The 16,561-nt window shown below is 45.1% G+C and overlaps 1 protein-coding gene across 3 annotated transcripts in view; it reads left to right on the forward strand.

Annotated features, from left to right (window-relative positions):
• Nucleotides 1-16,561, forward strand: part of LOC126266830 (protein slit) — a 1,561,007-nt gene that overhangs the window by 1,315,746 nt on the left and 228,700 nt on the right. The window lies entirely within an intron of this gene.

Genomic DNA, 16,561 nt, shown 5'->3' on the forward strand with positions numbered 1-16,561 from the left:
AGCTTGCCGTGGAGCTGGGAAGAGATTAGATTTTGGTTCTCACGCTCGCACAGCTGACGCAAGCTACTGGGCCGCGCAAGCTCTGTACTTTAATTATGCGTGCAGTACGTTACACATACTCTCTATGAATCTGAAGAAGTACTACTAAATATTAATCGATGTTTTTCATGCCTTTTGTACCAAATTCTATGGATAATACGAGGCGTGTTTTTTAAGTAAGTACCGTTTTGAAATTTAAAAAAAGACGTGCTAAGATATCTCATTAATTTTATTTTTAGATGACAGCCTTTACCTTAATCTACTGTTCTACATAATTTCAGTCAATATTGAGGCACTTGTCATATCGTTGTACCAGTTTTTGAGTACCCTCCTCATAGAAGTGCTGCCTGATTTGTTAGCCACTGCGTCACCACTGTTTTGCCTTCGTCGTCGTCTTGAAGACGCTGACCGTCCAGGTGTTTGTTCAAGTGCAGGAACAGATGGTAGTCACTGGGCGCAAGATCGGGGCTGTACGGAGGATGGTCTAGAGCTTCGCATCGAAAAGATCTGATGAGATCTTTGGTCTGATTCGTCACATGCGGACGGGCATTGTCTTACAGCAAAACGATGCCCTTGCTCAACTTGCCACGTCTTTTGTTCTGAACTGAACGGCTCAGATTGTGCAATGTCTCACAGTAAGCTGCTGCATTAATTGTCTCATTACGAGGCAGAAATTCCATAAGCAATACTCCTTTTCTGTCCCAAAAAACTGTGCACATGATTTTCCGGGCAGAAATTGTTTGCTTAAACTTCACTTTGCTGCGTGAATCTGAATGCCGCCATTCCGTGGACTGTTACTTTGATTCTGGTGTGACGTAGTCCACCCATGTTTCATCGCCTGTAACAATTTGGCTTGAGAAATTATCACCATCGTTGTGGTACCACTCAAGGAAACTCAATCCACTCTCTAAACGTTTGGTTTTGGGCACATCCGTCAACATTTTCTGTACCCAACGTGCGCACAATTTTCGGTAATTGAAGTGCTCGGTAACAATGCCATACAAAACACTACGAGAAACATTAGGAAAGTCATCCCACAAGGAGGAAATCGTAAAGCGTCTGTTTTCTCTCACCTTGTTGTCCACTTCCTGCATCAAACTTTCATTAACGACCGAAGGACGCCCATTCCGTTGTTCATCATGCACATTTGTGCGGCCATCTTTAAATGCTCTCACTTTCTTACTATCCCATCACTCATAATCTTTTCTTCGTAAACTGCACAGATCTCACTATGAATATCGATCGCTTTTAGGCCTTTAGCATTAAGAAATCTTATAACAGCCCGTACTTCACAGTCGGCAGGACTCACGATTATCGGAGGCATCTTAAACACTCAGCACACAAAATAAACAAGGAAGAATCAGACTGTAATGGCGTAGACAACAGAGGTAGGTACCCAGTGCGCATGCGCAGAACGCCGACCACAGCGCTGCTGCCGCGGTGTGGCAAAACAGTACTTACTTAAAAAACACGCTTCATAGAACCATACTGCTAAAATTTAAAATCAATGACTTCACCACTTTCGAGGATATAAACATTTACCTAAACACATAACAACCGTGCTGGCATTGTGGAACCGAGTTAGGTACTGTAATGTATTTATCTGTATTATCGGCCGCGCGGGGTAGCCGTGCAGTCTCAGTCATCTTGTCACGGTTCGCGCGGCTCCCCCTCGTCGGAGGTTCGAGTCTTCCCTCGGGCATGGGTATGCGTGTTCTTCTTAGCATATGTTAGTTTAAGTATTGCGTAATCCTAGGGGCCGACGAACTCAGCAGTTTGGTCCCATAGTCCTTCCCACAAAATCTGTAGTATCAATTGAAACTACAATCAAAAGGAGAGGTTCACAGGATATAATTTTCTTGGGTGCAAAATGACGTCCCGATTCACCTGACCTGTTGCACTTCCTCTGTCAAAGACATGCAGCGTGTACGTGCACCAATCACAATCCAACCCCACACCATCAAACCACAACCTCCATACAGGTCCCTTTCAAGGTCATTAAGGAGATGGTATCTGGTTCCTGGTTCACGCCAGATGAAAACCCGGCGAGAATCACTGTTCAGACTATGCCTGGACTCATCCGTGAACATAACCTGGGACCACTGTTCCAATGACCATGTACTGTGTTCTTGACACCAGGCTTTACGGGCTCTCCTGTGACCAGGGGTCTGTGGAATGCACCTTGCAGGTCTCCGGGCGAATAAACCGTGTCTGTTCAGTCGTCTGTAGACTGTGTGTCTGGAGACAACTGTTCTAGTGGCTGCAGCAAGGTCCCGAGCAAGGCTACCTGCGGTACTCCGTGGCCGTCTGTGAGCACTGATGGTGAGATATCGGTCTTCTTGTGGTATTGTAGACTGTGGACGTCTCGTACTGTAGCGCCTGGACACCTTTTCTGTTTGCTGGAATCGTTGCCATAATCTTGAAATTACACTTTGTGGCAAATGGGGGGCCTGTGCGACGACCTGCTGTGTTTGACTAGCCTCCAGTCACCCTAGTATACTACCCCTCATAACGTCATCAATACGTGTTCTTTGAGCTATTTTCAACAGACAGTCACCATCAGCATGTCTGAAAACTTCTGCACACTTACTCGCTGCACCGTGCTCTGACATGCACAAACACACCTCTGCGTATGTGGACTGCTGGCAGCGCCACCGTGCAACGACCGCATGTCGAATGCACCGCATGGTCATACCCTGGGATGATTTAAACCCGCAAACCGCCCATCATAGAGTTGTTTCACTATGTATCAGCATTATCCTTAATTTATGAGCGTAAGTGTAGTAAACACCTATGTTAAATCATGATGATCAAATCTATACCAAAATGAAGGAATCCGGGAGTCTGATCTGTTCTCGTGTAGATGACGAAAACCGACTACAGTGTTGAGTATTTTGAGAAAGTCTGAGCTTTTTGATTGTTTTGGTTGGTTTGTGGGATTAAAGGGACCAGACTGCAATGGTCATCGGTCCCTGATTGTTTTGTTTTATGGGATTTCGCGTGTGAACATTTCACGCTGTATATAAACCCGCGTGTCGTGTTTCGTGAAAAGTACGATACATTATGGCGAGCACTTCTGTACAAGAAGCCCACTAAACGGCTGAATGCGTTAACTCGCAGGTAGTCGTGGGTCAGTGTGTGTTTAGGGCGTTTAAAATATCGGGTCGGACTAAACATCTTCTGGCTGCTTTTGGATTCGAACTTGTTACAGACAGTCACTAACATTAGATAACTGGTGTCGGCATATTAAATAAGGAATTGATAGAGATTTTAAATAAGGAATTCATAGCCATTTTCTGCGTCTTAAAAACAATAAACCAGTTTACAGGTTATTTTAGACATTTTTCAAACCAGTCACGCAATGATCCCCAACGGCCAAGAATTTAACTTTCAGATGCTGCCCGTAAACTGGAGATAAGTCGCCTTTGCATGGTAGGTATTTTATCTGACTTTTCAAAAAAATGGCTCTGAGCACTATGGGACTTAACATCTGAGGTCATCAGTCCCCTAGAACTTAGAACTACTAAACCTAAGGACATCACACACATCCATGCCAGAGGCAGGATTCGAACCTGCAACCGTAGCGGTTGCGCGGTTCCAGACTGAAGCGCCTAGAACCGCTCGGCCACACCGGCCGGCTCTGACTTTTCGTCAACTCTCTTTTTATCGGCTAAACCAGTGTCTACCATCGCAGAATGAAGGGGTAGACAACCTGAAACCTACCCATGTATGTGGATTGATTGTTTAAAGTTCAGTGAGAGAGCAACAGTCCACCCCACCCCCAAACTCCCAGGTGAAAACGGGAAATAAATAATCTTAGGTTAATGTACTGACTTGATTTGACATTGAGACTTCGCCAAGTGCTGTAAGTATAAAAGCTGTGTAATTCCTTACTAAACACTACGACCAGTTTTATGGCCTGCCAATAATAAATGAATTACAGCGGAAGCCCAACAAAAATATGTCTTCGTAGCAGTCGGGAAGCGCTTGACCCAAAGAGCTCAATTCAGATCCCGATGGCAGAAAAATATTCAGTTGTATTTGTCCGGCAAAATGAGAACTGATGAAGTAATGTACCAACAGTCTCTGCTGGTTTTTCTGAAATGACACCGCTGATGTTTGAAACACAGTATATTATAACTGCTACTAACAATTTCCCGTGAATTTCTATTTCTATAGAACAAGCTTCGAGGTGCCCATTACTGCAAATCTGACAGTATCACTATTTTTACATTTGTATTCCTTTTTAGTATAAGTGGCATTTCCTACTTCGTATTCATATTTCTGGTGGCTCATAGTTTCTGAATTGCCATAAATTCTTACGTAAAGTTGTTACTCCCCGTTGTCCCAATGAAGCGAAAGAAAACTTCACAACCACGATCGACAGCTGTACAAACTGGTCGCAGCTAGCCAGTTATAATACCAACGGCAGGCGTTACGTCGTCTACGATTTCTCACATTGCTGGGGAACTGAGAGCGATCACAAATACGATCTGCGACTTTCTCACAGAGGAGTCAGATCGCGAAATGTGGCGACAGATTGCGGGGTTCAGTAGGTCGTGCGTGCGACTCTTTAGACGAAAACAGTATTCCTCAATTCTGCTGATACTTGGTGGCAGTGCCTCAAGACGTTAGTGATTTGTTTTCAGGAAGACAGCGCAAACGGTTGGGTAATTTATCCCTGTCCCGACTTGAAATGTTCGTTACTATCTGGTGCTCATTCCCCACTTGAGCACCTAGTTACCAGCAGAGCACGTTCAGCATTAGAGCTGACGCAGATTACGCCATACGTCATCGCCCTTCAGCGACAGCGCGCGTCATGAGTTAAATGTCTTTCAAAATGAAATAAGACGGATCTTCACTGCAAACTAACACGTGTTTGGCCTCACGACTCAGCGAAGTTCTCCTTTCTTCCTATTCAAGATCCCATCCTCTCAGAGATAAAGACTTTCGAACATGTTAGCAGACGGAATGCAGCAATCAGTGAGTCTCCATTTTCGCCCACAGGAACATCATAAAATGACGCGTACATTACGAAACATAATTACACCTACACTTCTGACAGCTTGTGTCCACAAGCCAGCCGGAATGATACTGCAATTATGTATCAACTAGCGAGCCCATGACAGTCTTCCGAAGAAATTCGAGGTCAGCGGTACGACTATAGAAAAGGGAATAGCTGACTGAAAACTGTAGAGAAATTAACAAAATTCTCTCGGACTTCCAGCCGCGTCAGGTCGTTAAAATCCCACGAGCTTTCGACCGAGCTCTCCCTGGTCATTGTCAAGTGGTAAGAATGACTGCTGTGTCGCCGTGGCCGCGTCTTTATATAGCCGCACTGCTGGCTGTGACGTCACTGGTGCTCCCTTCCTCGTCATATATGGTAATGCTTTCATACCGCGTCCGTCGCGCCCGTTTTACCATCGCGATGAGCTGCAAAACACCGACCTTGTTGTTGGTGTTTCCAGAAGTTTTTATTTCAGTAACTTCTTTTATGACGCTATCCGAAAATCCCTTCGTCTTCATTACGACAGGTGTTTCGTCGAATAAAAGTCGGTGTCCATTTTCTAAGGTGTGTTCTGCCACGGCTGATTTTTCTGGATAGCGTAGGCGTAAGCACCTCTCGTGTTCCGTCCGGCGTTACTCTACAATGCGTACTGTTTGGCCGACGTAGTAAGAAATGATGGCATCAATGGAAACCATTAGCTGCCTGGTCTTGGCTGGGCTTATAAAAGTCTCGAAGAGCAGCGGTTTAGTCTCTGTAGCTGTTTTAGAATGATTCAGAATCATCCCTTCGATGGATGACTATTCAGCGATTGCCATGTCATCGCTACTTACGTGGTACCTTTCTAAACATTCATGGTGGTGTCTGATTGTTCTATATCGTGTCTCCCTACCACTTTCGCGCAACGACGCTCTGAGCGTGTTTTTTAGGGAATTAACTAGTTTGAACCTGGGACCTGTTGCTGGTAAGGAGACGCCAGACCACACATGACATGTAGAATTCAGAAGAGTTCAGTGAGACTAGCGATGATATAACCAAGTACTAAATGATCTCAGCGTCAGCTCCACTGCACTCCCTGTAAAAGAATCTTAATACTAACTAAATTGAGTGGAAAGGGTTCAAGGCTTTCCTATTTTTAGTTAGCTGGTAAAATAACGTCGAAATAGCAGTTAAGTTTACCATTGGAAATTTTATTCTACTCACAAAACATCGTTTATAAATTGCACTATTGATAAAAGGAAATGTTTTAATACAGGATAGTAAAAACCAACTGCGTTCAACAAAAATGTGAACGAATATTCCCTAAATGGGTTTCCAAGTTCTACAATCGATCGAAGGATGACCTATGCCATATCACATCTATAATCTAGGTTTAATTTAAGTTTCACAAAAGAGAAAACTATCAAAATGGTCTACAGTGACCCTCAATTATCTTTAATAACTTATCTAACTTGTCGTAAATTACAGTAGCTGATGTGGCTTCTCAATAACTATAAAATAGAAAAATCATCGCGTTTCAGATCTTTACTTCAAGTGGCAAATGTGAACACCATGAGTTTTAATTAACGATCGACACTAGTATTACGCAAAAAGGGGGTGTAGCAGATGAGACTTCTGCAGTTCTGAGTGAAGCCTTATGCGCTCAAAAATGCGGCATCGCGTGCGTTCATTACCTTGTCGGTGTTTAAGCAGCGTCAGGGCGACAGAGGCCGGCGCACCAGCCGTCCAGCTCGCCGTCTCGGAACCAACTCTCCTCTAACTTCTCCTTACTACAATTTACCGAATTTGGTTTAAAAAACTATCTGGCTGTGTTTTCATCTGACCAATCAGGGTCTCAATGTTAACCTTTAGCTCCGCCCACAAAAATTCTGTCTATCCAATGAGAAACGTTATACTTTTCGTGGTGGGGCAATGTTTTTTAAAGTTTGCAACGTAACAGAGACGCTAAAAAGTCTCACGCTAAAACCTGCAGCTAGTGTGGTCCTTTTAACGTTATCGTAAGATCTATACTGCTCTTCTGGAGGGCTCTATCTTTTAACATGGGCTGGGGAGTGATCCTAATGTAACAGACACGCGAAAAAGTCTCACGCTAAAACTTGCGGGTGGTAGTGGCCCTTTTTGTGTTATCGTAAGATCTATACTGCTTTTCTGGAGGGCTCTAGCTTTTAACATGGGCTGGGGGTTGTCCTTGACATACCTGAGAAGCGAAAAAGCCTCACGCTAAAACGTGCGGGTTGTATAGTTGTACAGGTAGGCTCGCGGCGTGGGTGCCCAGCCCCTCCCTTATCTAGCTTAACACGGTTCTGCTCTTGGCTTCTGTCCTCGTTTCTCCCCTCGGAACTGCGTCTGCCTCACGGGGGGAAGGTACGACATGCATTTAGGCATTCTTGTGTTAGTCTGTGGTATTCCATTTGCTCACTCGTTACTCGTATTACTTTGGTTAATTTAATGTCACGATGTATTCGGAGATATGTGACATACTACTGGATTTGCTTATCATGTCAGGGTTTTCATGTAAGGTGTTGGATTTGCCTGACACCTTACACCTTTAACCTCCAAATTCAACACCAGCCCAACCTGCATACTTGAAACAGCTGTACACACATCTCATTGCTGACACAGTACATAGCTTCGTTGTTGTATCAGAAATTGAGATCTGTATGTAGCTGCGCCAGGTCTGCAAATTGGACTGGTGATCAGTTTGGAGATTTCGTCCTGAAATGAAGATCTCAGAATGTCAACTGTTCAATATGAGGTTTCCGACATGCGCTACGGAGTGTAATGAAATATGCCGAAAGTATTACCATTCACTCTATTCAACACATCTATTATGGTAACATTCTTTCCCTCAGGAAGAGGTATAGAAGAATCGTCCAAACTGGAAGAGCGCTATTCATATTAAAGTTAAGAATACAAGTGAATTTATCATGGTATCACTGGTTGCAGTAAAAATTCGCAGTCCTCCAGGAAAGCTCCATAGAAAAGACCACTATATTTTACGCGGGGTAATTACTGTCGGTCTGTGATGACCGGCTTCGATACGGAGTAGAAACTATCTTTTAACCAAATCGAGACAAGCCAAACAATCTGCGTAGTAAAAATATAAACGTTGTATGGCATTGTTGGCTGGCATATCTCACGAGATGGGTACAGCCACCTGTCGGTTAGGGTGTTGATTCTCCGCGCACATTGGCTCCTTTCTTTGCAAATATGTGACAGTTGTTTCGTATTTGTGTTTGTATTGTATAGTGTTATGTTGGTCTTGTATGATAGTGACGAGAGTGAAACCATGTGCCGGCACACAGTCCACTACTCTCGAATAGTACCAAGAAGGCCCCCGAGCTTAATGTTCCCATTCGAAGTACGAATCATCGTCAACTGTGTTCCATGCCCTCATATCATCACACTGCAGGTGGCTTGGAATTTAATCCAGGACATTGGCGCAAAGACTGGTGATAGGGAACGTTACGCCACACCTCTTCTTCTCTTGCCGACCAAATATTGGCAGTTCAAATGGTTCAAATGGCTCTGAGCACTTTGGGACTTAACATCTGTGGTCATCAGTCCCCTAGAACATAGAACTCTTAAACCGAACTAACCTAAGGACACCACACACATCCATGCCCGAGGCAGGATTCGAACCTGCGACCGTAGCAGTCGGGCGGTTCCGGACTGAGCGCCTAGAAATATTGGCAGTGAAAATGTTATCCACCACCAGCTTTCGAACACGCATGCATTAACGATCTTTGATAAGGAGCGGGTTTAGCTTTCTCGTTATTATGTATATTTTCGTGGTGGGAAAGTCTAGCTCTCTGCTAGACTAACAACAGTAAATTGTTACTAAGTAACAGCAGTCAGTAAGAAACAGTAAGTTGTTACTAATTACAGTAAGAATCAATTTCCCATTAAATGTAGCAACTTCCATGTTACGACAGTAAACTATACACCAAGAAGTCACAAAATAAACATTCAGTGAACGAGTTATCTACAGTGCGACGAAATAAATCTGGTAAGTATTTCTTGATTTTTAGATTACATGATTGGTTGTTCAGAATACTCAAATTTATTTATTTTCGTCGTTTTCTATTTCCTCTCGGTTTACAGTCGAGAAGGATGTGCGGCGAACCGTCCTTCACCCCGCTTTAATTCCCTATCTACTTAGTCTAAGATTCACTGGATTTCTCCTTGGACATACAAATGGAGACAGCACCTTCCATAGGCATTTCGAAGATTAGACGGGTCTCCATATCGCCAGAGCAGACGGTGGCGAGCGAGCGAGCTTGTTTTGTTGGCGGGCGTGGCAGACCAGAGAGGTTCATTTGGCCCGGCAGCGCCTCCATTTGTCACAGGCCGGCGACAATGCCGACGCTCCGCCAGCGATATTATATGCCGTAATTTATTGTCGCCGGCCGCGGCGGGAGAAATACGGGCCCGTTAAAATTGTTTGCGACTCGCTGCTCGCAGGAGCGCAATTAATATCTCCGTTTTTAGGCGCGCGCTGGGTTCGACGCCGGGTTTGTTTGTCAGGTGGCGAGGCGGGCGTGTATAAACACGCCAGTCGTACGCGCCCGGGCGCTCGTTAGCCGCGGCCGCTTCGAACGCTCGCGTTCCGCGGTCCGCCGTCAGAGGCGCTCGCGCTGACTGATGACAGAGGAGGTGTCAGGTTTCTGGTCTCGTGCGGCTGGCTATTCCAAGGGGCGCTGGGGCAGCGGCGGAGCTCAAAGGCGATGCGGGCCCCCGTCAGCCCCGTTTGACGAGCTGACGGGGTATTACCGAAGGGGAACAAAGAACGCTGCGAGAAACCCCGTCAAAGAGCGTCTCGAATACCATTCCAGATGCGGGCTGTTTGCTCAAATCTGTGAGCACTGACGCGGTAACGGAGCAGTAGACGTTTTTGCGTATGACTCAAGCGTGCTTTGAGAGCAACTTTTGTACCATCCTCTTGTTCATTTTTATACTGGTTGATGCACATGAATATGTTCAAAACGAGATGTGCAATACATGTGGTGTTTTCACGTAGTTTATTTTCGCCTACACCTACATGTGAATGATTATTCTGCAGCTAACACTTAACCCTCTATGGACAGAATTATGAAACAATAAAGACAGAAAGTGATAACGCTGTCCCCCATTAAACATATACTGATAAAGAATACTTTAAATCATTTGTATATATTTTGTAACTTTACATATTTGCTACATTAGGAATTTAAAGCTACAGATAAATTTTGGCTTGTGAATTATGGCATATCGATGGTAGGCAATGAATACGTCGTCAACTCCATTTTGCTAAATTTTATTGGAGAAGCAGTAACGGTTTCTTAAAATACATATTAAGTGACACAGGCAAAGTTGCTACATATGGAACTTGATAGCAGAAGCCTAGTTTCTGACATTTTAAAGAAATCCATGCACTTTCATGCGAGGGGAGAAGTCAAGGAAGTATATAGACAAATGTTACAGATGTGTCGCACACAAGCACTCAAAGGTGTATGAATTTAAGGCTGACAGTCTTAATCTACTCACTGACTGCAACAATGATGGTAATTGTATTTAACGGTACTGTGTGTACATCTTAAATCGAAGATAGCCTACTTTTGCTTCCGAATTGATAGTATAGGTGATTTGAATAGCAATGTAGTTCGTTGTAGTTCAGTGCAAATACCGAAACATTGCCATTAACTGCTTCAATCAAATCATCTGCGCCTACTGGTACGCAATCCAGTTGGGCTCATGGGGTTGAGTGGATGCTGGTTAATGGAGTCTTAACTGTGGTGCAGAATGTTAGGTGAAGTTATTTTACTTTGTCATACGCAAGCTACTAAATGTGGAAGGATGGGATGGTGAATCAGCCACCCATTTCCAAGAAAATCAAGTCTATATTTGTCTTTAAGCGATCAAGATAAACCTAGAACTGGGTGGCCACACGGAGATTTCAACCGCTGTCATTCCAAATACGAGTCCAGCATCTGGTCACTACCCCACCTCGTTTAGTGAGAATGAGGAATAGGTGCCGTAGAGATGATAGCTAACAAGACTTTTATGCTATTGCAAAAATGTCTCTATTGGTTGAAGAGAAACTATAAACTGCACAGCGTGTTCCCCCAGTATGAAAGCACTAGATCGATTTTTTTCCCCCGTAAGAGTTAAGGAATGTTCATTTATACATACATGAAATTAATGCAGGATTACAACAGATATGCAAAATTCACACGTCACCATCTCGGACGGTACACAGTGTGCAATGATCGTTGTCTGCAAGTCTGGGAGTATGTATTGCAGCTAACGCAAATGAGCTTGAACATACTTGGGTAATCGTCTAAATGATGAAACCATTTTAACCATCTTTCTTTAATGCATCATGCATGTAAGTTACATTACTGGCCAGTTCCGGTCTTTGGACATTTTCAGATGTGTGACACTGGTGACGCTTAATTTTAAATTTGACACACTCGTCACTAAAGGCCTAAACTGGCAATTAATGCAATTTATATCTGTGGTGCATTAAAGTAATGGGATTAAGAGAATACGGTGGTTAAAATGGTTCCATCATTTAGACGATACGTTGAGGCTGTGGATCCGTACATGAGGAAATTATCTACTTGTCTAATAACTCATTTGCCTGAGGCAGACACCTGACTCCCAGTCAGGAGAATTCGCAGCTACCAATATGCACATCACCTGGCGCCAACGCTACAGCGTGAGCAACTAACATTGGCCGTTGCATTTACCACGCTAACACTTGCTTCCGTGCGTGGTGTCAAAATTTTTTCGATTTTTCTATTTTGATTGTCTTTCATATGACATATGGTACTGCCTCTTTGGTAAGACATTGGCTGAGAGTGGACGGGCATAGTACACGATGTTCTGTGTAACATCTAGGGTAAGTCCACGTAAACATTTTCCCACGGTAGCACCGCTACGTTGAGTACCGATGACGGTGGGGCGCCCACTGGAGCACCCTCCGCCCACCAATCCACCAATTGGAGGACTGGGGGGAGGGGGAGGCGAGGCGGTCATTCGGGGCGCGTTGGTGAGGATGCATCGGTATTCCAGACGCTCTCTTGATGCCAGCATGGTCCATGACCAAGTTGATTGGTTGACTTTGGGGAGGGTGGCAAACAGCGAGGTCATCGGTCCCATTGGGTTAGGGAAGGATGGGGAAGGAAGTCGGCCGTGCTCTTTCAAAGGATAGTGTACCCTTTAGGAGTAGGCTTTTAGAGAAATAAAATGACGAATAGTGACTGGGATCAGTCCTTTCCTTCGAACGTTTCCTCGCAACACCACCAGACGTTCCGGTTTCCCCTCAAGTCCAGGACGTACATCTCTTTTCGCAATCCGCCAAATGGCAGAACAATCGACTTTGGCAATCGTGAAAATAATCAGTTACGTCAAGAGCCTCTGCTTGGTATTAAAATAGGGGCATTAGTGCTACACGAATCAGCGACACGTATTGCTGCCTTACACGCGTTGGCTTTTTGTGGTCATGCATTGTCTGATACGTCAATACCGTTTGTTGCTAGTTCACTCATAAATGTTTGGAGCACATTGTTCTAATACCTGTCAGAAGCAATGATTTGGGGGAAAAAATATGTCCCATTATTCGTTTTGCACGAACTGCATAGAATGATACTTTTTCACGCCTTTAGAAGCTCACAACAAACACGTTTAATGTCGAAGCGTCCCTAAGAAACGCCCAGGTTGCCTTTCTAGCGCCTTTTTTTGTTACTGTCGTGCTCACTAAGTGTCTGTGTGCATGGGGCTGTGTGTATTTCTATTGAGCAGGAAACTGTGCATCAACTGCCTCAAGAACAGCGTAAGCGTCTCGTGGTGAATTGTACATGTAATCACATTGAAACTTAATACTTCCCGCGTATGACGTTGGTGAGGTTATTTTCATATGTGCAGCGTTACTGAATTTACTTTTAACTGAACTACTGAATAATGACTCCGTCTTAACGAAGACCTTGCAAGTAGGCTTTTAGGTTTTTATGTTGGTAACGCCACGTAGCGCTCTGTATGAAAATCACTGAGTGTGCTGTGTGCAGTGGTTGGTTGGACTCATTATTGGAATATTCCCTTGTGTAGTGATGGGCAGTTGGATGTGAACAGCGCATAGCGTTTGGCAGTTGAAGGTGAGCTGCCAGCAGTGGTCGATGTGGAGAGAGAGATGCCAGAGTTCTGAGAGTTTACTAAAAGCGGACGATGTGTACGTGTATCCTTTAGTGCCTTCAGTAGTTGGAATCTTTTATTTAGCTGCCAGTATTGGCGCTCGCAGTATTGCAGTAGTTTGAGTAACGAAGATTCTTGTGGGGTAAGAGATTCGTGAAATGCATAGGTTATTGTTAATCATGCCCATTCTTTTGTAGGGATTATTGAAAGTCAGATTGCTTTGCGCAAAAAATATTGTATGTCAGTTTAGTGATGATCAGAATAAGTAAAGAGAAAACTGTTTGAGTACGCTGAGTTTTGCTCAGCTGTCTGAAAATCAAATAACGTAAGAGGTTTACCAGCACAGTCTTTCATAATTTTTTCTAAGGGGACGTTTCAACCTCAACGTAGATTCGGAACAGGGACGAAAAAAATTCTTGCGCTTGCTTGATATTTCAGTTATGTTGTTCATAACTTGGACTAATAACATCTAGACAACTTTGCATATCTTCAGGAATAAGCATTTCCCCGCGTAGGAAGTCCAGGCAGCAGCGAAACGTGATCTCGGCTGCGCTCACCATCAGAACTCATTGGTTGATGTCACGATGTAACGGTGCTTGCCGGTGATGTTGAACGGAGCGTGAAGTCCGCTACGGCGGTCGAAATGGCGCTGATGAGGCAGCAAGTCGATTACTGGCGGCCGCCGTGACAATCGTCACCCGCCGCCTCCAAAGGCGCCACCGCTAATTCAATTTCCGCGCGGTCACGCCGCCGTTGACACGACTGCTCTGCTCCTTCGACGACTGCAGAAAAGATTGGCCTTCCCAGCAGGATCCCAGTAAGTCGGCGGTGGAGCTCTGTAGGACACCCAGCTGAGGCTGCGCGATGATAGCAGCTCTACTCTCATGTTTTGCAAAGTATCTAGAGGATTTCATAAAATACACTACTCGCCAAAAAATTGCTACACCAGAAAGAAAAGCTGATGATAAACGGGTATTCATTGGATAAATATATTATACTAGAACTGACATGTGGTTACATTTTCACGCAATTTGGGTGCATTAACGGCCTTCATACGCCTGGGCATTGAGTCAAACAGAGCTTGTATGCCGTGTAGAGGTACAGCTGCCTATGCAGCTTCAACTCGGTACCACAGTTCATCATGAGTAGTGACCGGCGTATTGCGACGAGCCAGTTGCTCGGAAACCACTGACCAGACATTTTCAATTGGTGAGAGATCTCGAGAATGTGCTGGCCAGGGCAGCAGTCGACCATTTCCTGTATCCAGAAAGGCTCGTACAGGACCTGCAACACGCGGTCGTGCATTAGCCTACTGAAGTGTAGGGTTTCGCAGGGATCGAATGAGGAATAAAACCATGGGTCGTAACACATCTGAAATGTTACACCCACTGTTCAAATCGCCGTCAATGCGAACAAGAGGTGACCGAGACGTCTAACCAAACGCACCCCGTAACATCACGCCGAGTGATACGCCAGTATGGCGATGACGAATACACGCTTCCAATGTGCGTCCACCGCGATGTCACCAAACATGCATGCGACCATCATGATGCTATAAACAGAACCTGAATTCATCCGAGAAAATGACGTTTTGCCATTCGTGCACGCAGATTCATCGTTGGGTACACCATCACAGACGCTCCTGTCTGTGATGCAGAATCAAGGGTAACCGCTGCTCTGGTCTCCGAGCTGATAGTCCATGCTGCTGCAAACGTCGTCGAACTGTTCGTGCAGATGGTTGTTGTCTTCCAAATGTCCCCATCTGCTGACTCAGGGATCGAGACATGGCTGCATGATCCGTTACAGCCATGCGGATAAGATGCCTGTCATCTCGACTGCTAGTGATACGAGGCCGTTGGCATTCAGCACGGCGTTTCGTATGACCCTCCTGAACCCACCGATTCCATTTTCTGCTAACAGTCATTGGATCTCGACCAACGCGAGCAGAAATGTCGCGATACGATAAATCGCAATCGCGATAGGCTGCAATTCGACCTTTATCAAAGTCGGAAACGTGATCGTACGCGTTTCTCCTCCTTACACGAGGCATCGCAACAACGTTTCACCAGGCAACGCCGGTCAACTGCTGTTTGTGTATGAGAAATCGGTTGGAAACTTTCCTCATATCAGCACGTTTTAGGTGTCGCCACCGGCGCCAGCCTTGTGTGCATGCTCTGAAAAGCTAATCAAAATGGTTCAAATGGCTCTGAGCACTATGGGACTTAGCATCTATGGTCATCAGTCCCCTTAGAACTACTTAAACCTAACTACCCTAAGGACATCACACAACACCCAGCCATCACAAGGCAGAGAAAATCCATGACCCCGCCGGGAATCTAACCCGGGAACCCAGGTGTGGGAAGCGAGAACGCTACCGTACGACCACGAGATGCGGGCAAAAGCTAATCATTTGCATATCACAGCATCTTCTTCCTGTCGGTTAAAGTTCGCATCTGTAGCAGGTCGTCTTGGTGGTGAAGCAGTTTTAATTGGCAGTAGTGTAAGTTACACGCGTCGTCACACGATAAGACCATTGTACAACAACTGTGTTGCTTTATCGGGAAAGAGTATACACTCAGGTGACAAAAGTCACAGCATATCGATATGCGCATGTGCATATGGCGGTAGTATCGCGTGCAGAAGGTATAAACGGGCAGTGCATCGGCGGAGCAGTCATTTGTACTCATGTGATTCTTTAGAAACAGTTTCCGACGTCATTACAGCCGCACTACGTGAATTAATAGACTTTGAACGCATAATGCTTGCTGCAGTTAGACTTAGAGGACATTCCATCTCGAAAAATGGTCAGGGAATTCAATATTCTGAGATTCATAGTGTAAGGAGTGTGCCGAGAATACCGATTTCAGGCATTAACTCTTACCATGGGCAAAGCAGTGGCCCACGGCCTTCACTTAACGACAAAGCGCAGTGGCGTTTGCGTAGTCTTGTCAGTGCTGACAGACAGGCAACACTGCATGAAATAACCATTGCGGCGAAATTTGACGTTAATGGGCTGTGGCAGCAGACGACCGACGCAAGTGCCTTTGCTAACAGCTCGACATCGCCTGCGGCGCTTCTCGTCACCATATCGGTTGGACCCTACACGTCTGGGAAACCGTGGTCTGGTGGTATGATGCCAGTGTAAGTTGGTAAGAGCTGATGGTAGGGTTCAAATGTAGTGCAGACCTCGCGAAACCATGGACTCAAGTTGTCAAAAAGGCAGCGTGCAAGCTGGTGGCGGCTCCATAATGGCGTGGGCTGTGTTTATAAGGAATGGACTGTGTCCTCTGGTCCAGCTCTGTCGATCGTTGACTGGAAAATTTTACCTCCGGCGACTTGGAGACC

Source organism: Schistocerca gregaria, chromosome 4 (assembly GCF_023897955.1).
Source record: "Schistocerca gregaria isolate iqSchGreg1 chromosome 4, iqSchGreg1.2, whole genome shotgun sequence".
Classification (NCBI taxonomy): domain Eukaryota; kingdom Metazoa; phylum Arthropoda; class Insecta; order Orthoptera; family Acrididae; genus Schistocerca; species Schistocerca gregaria.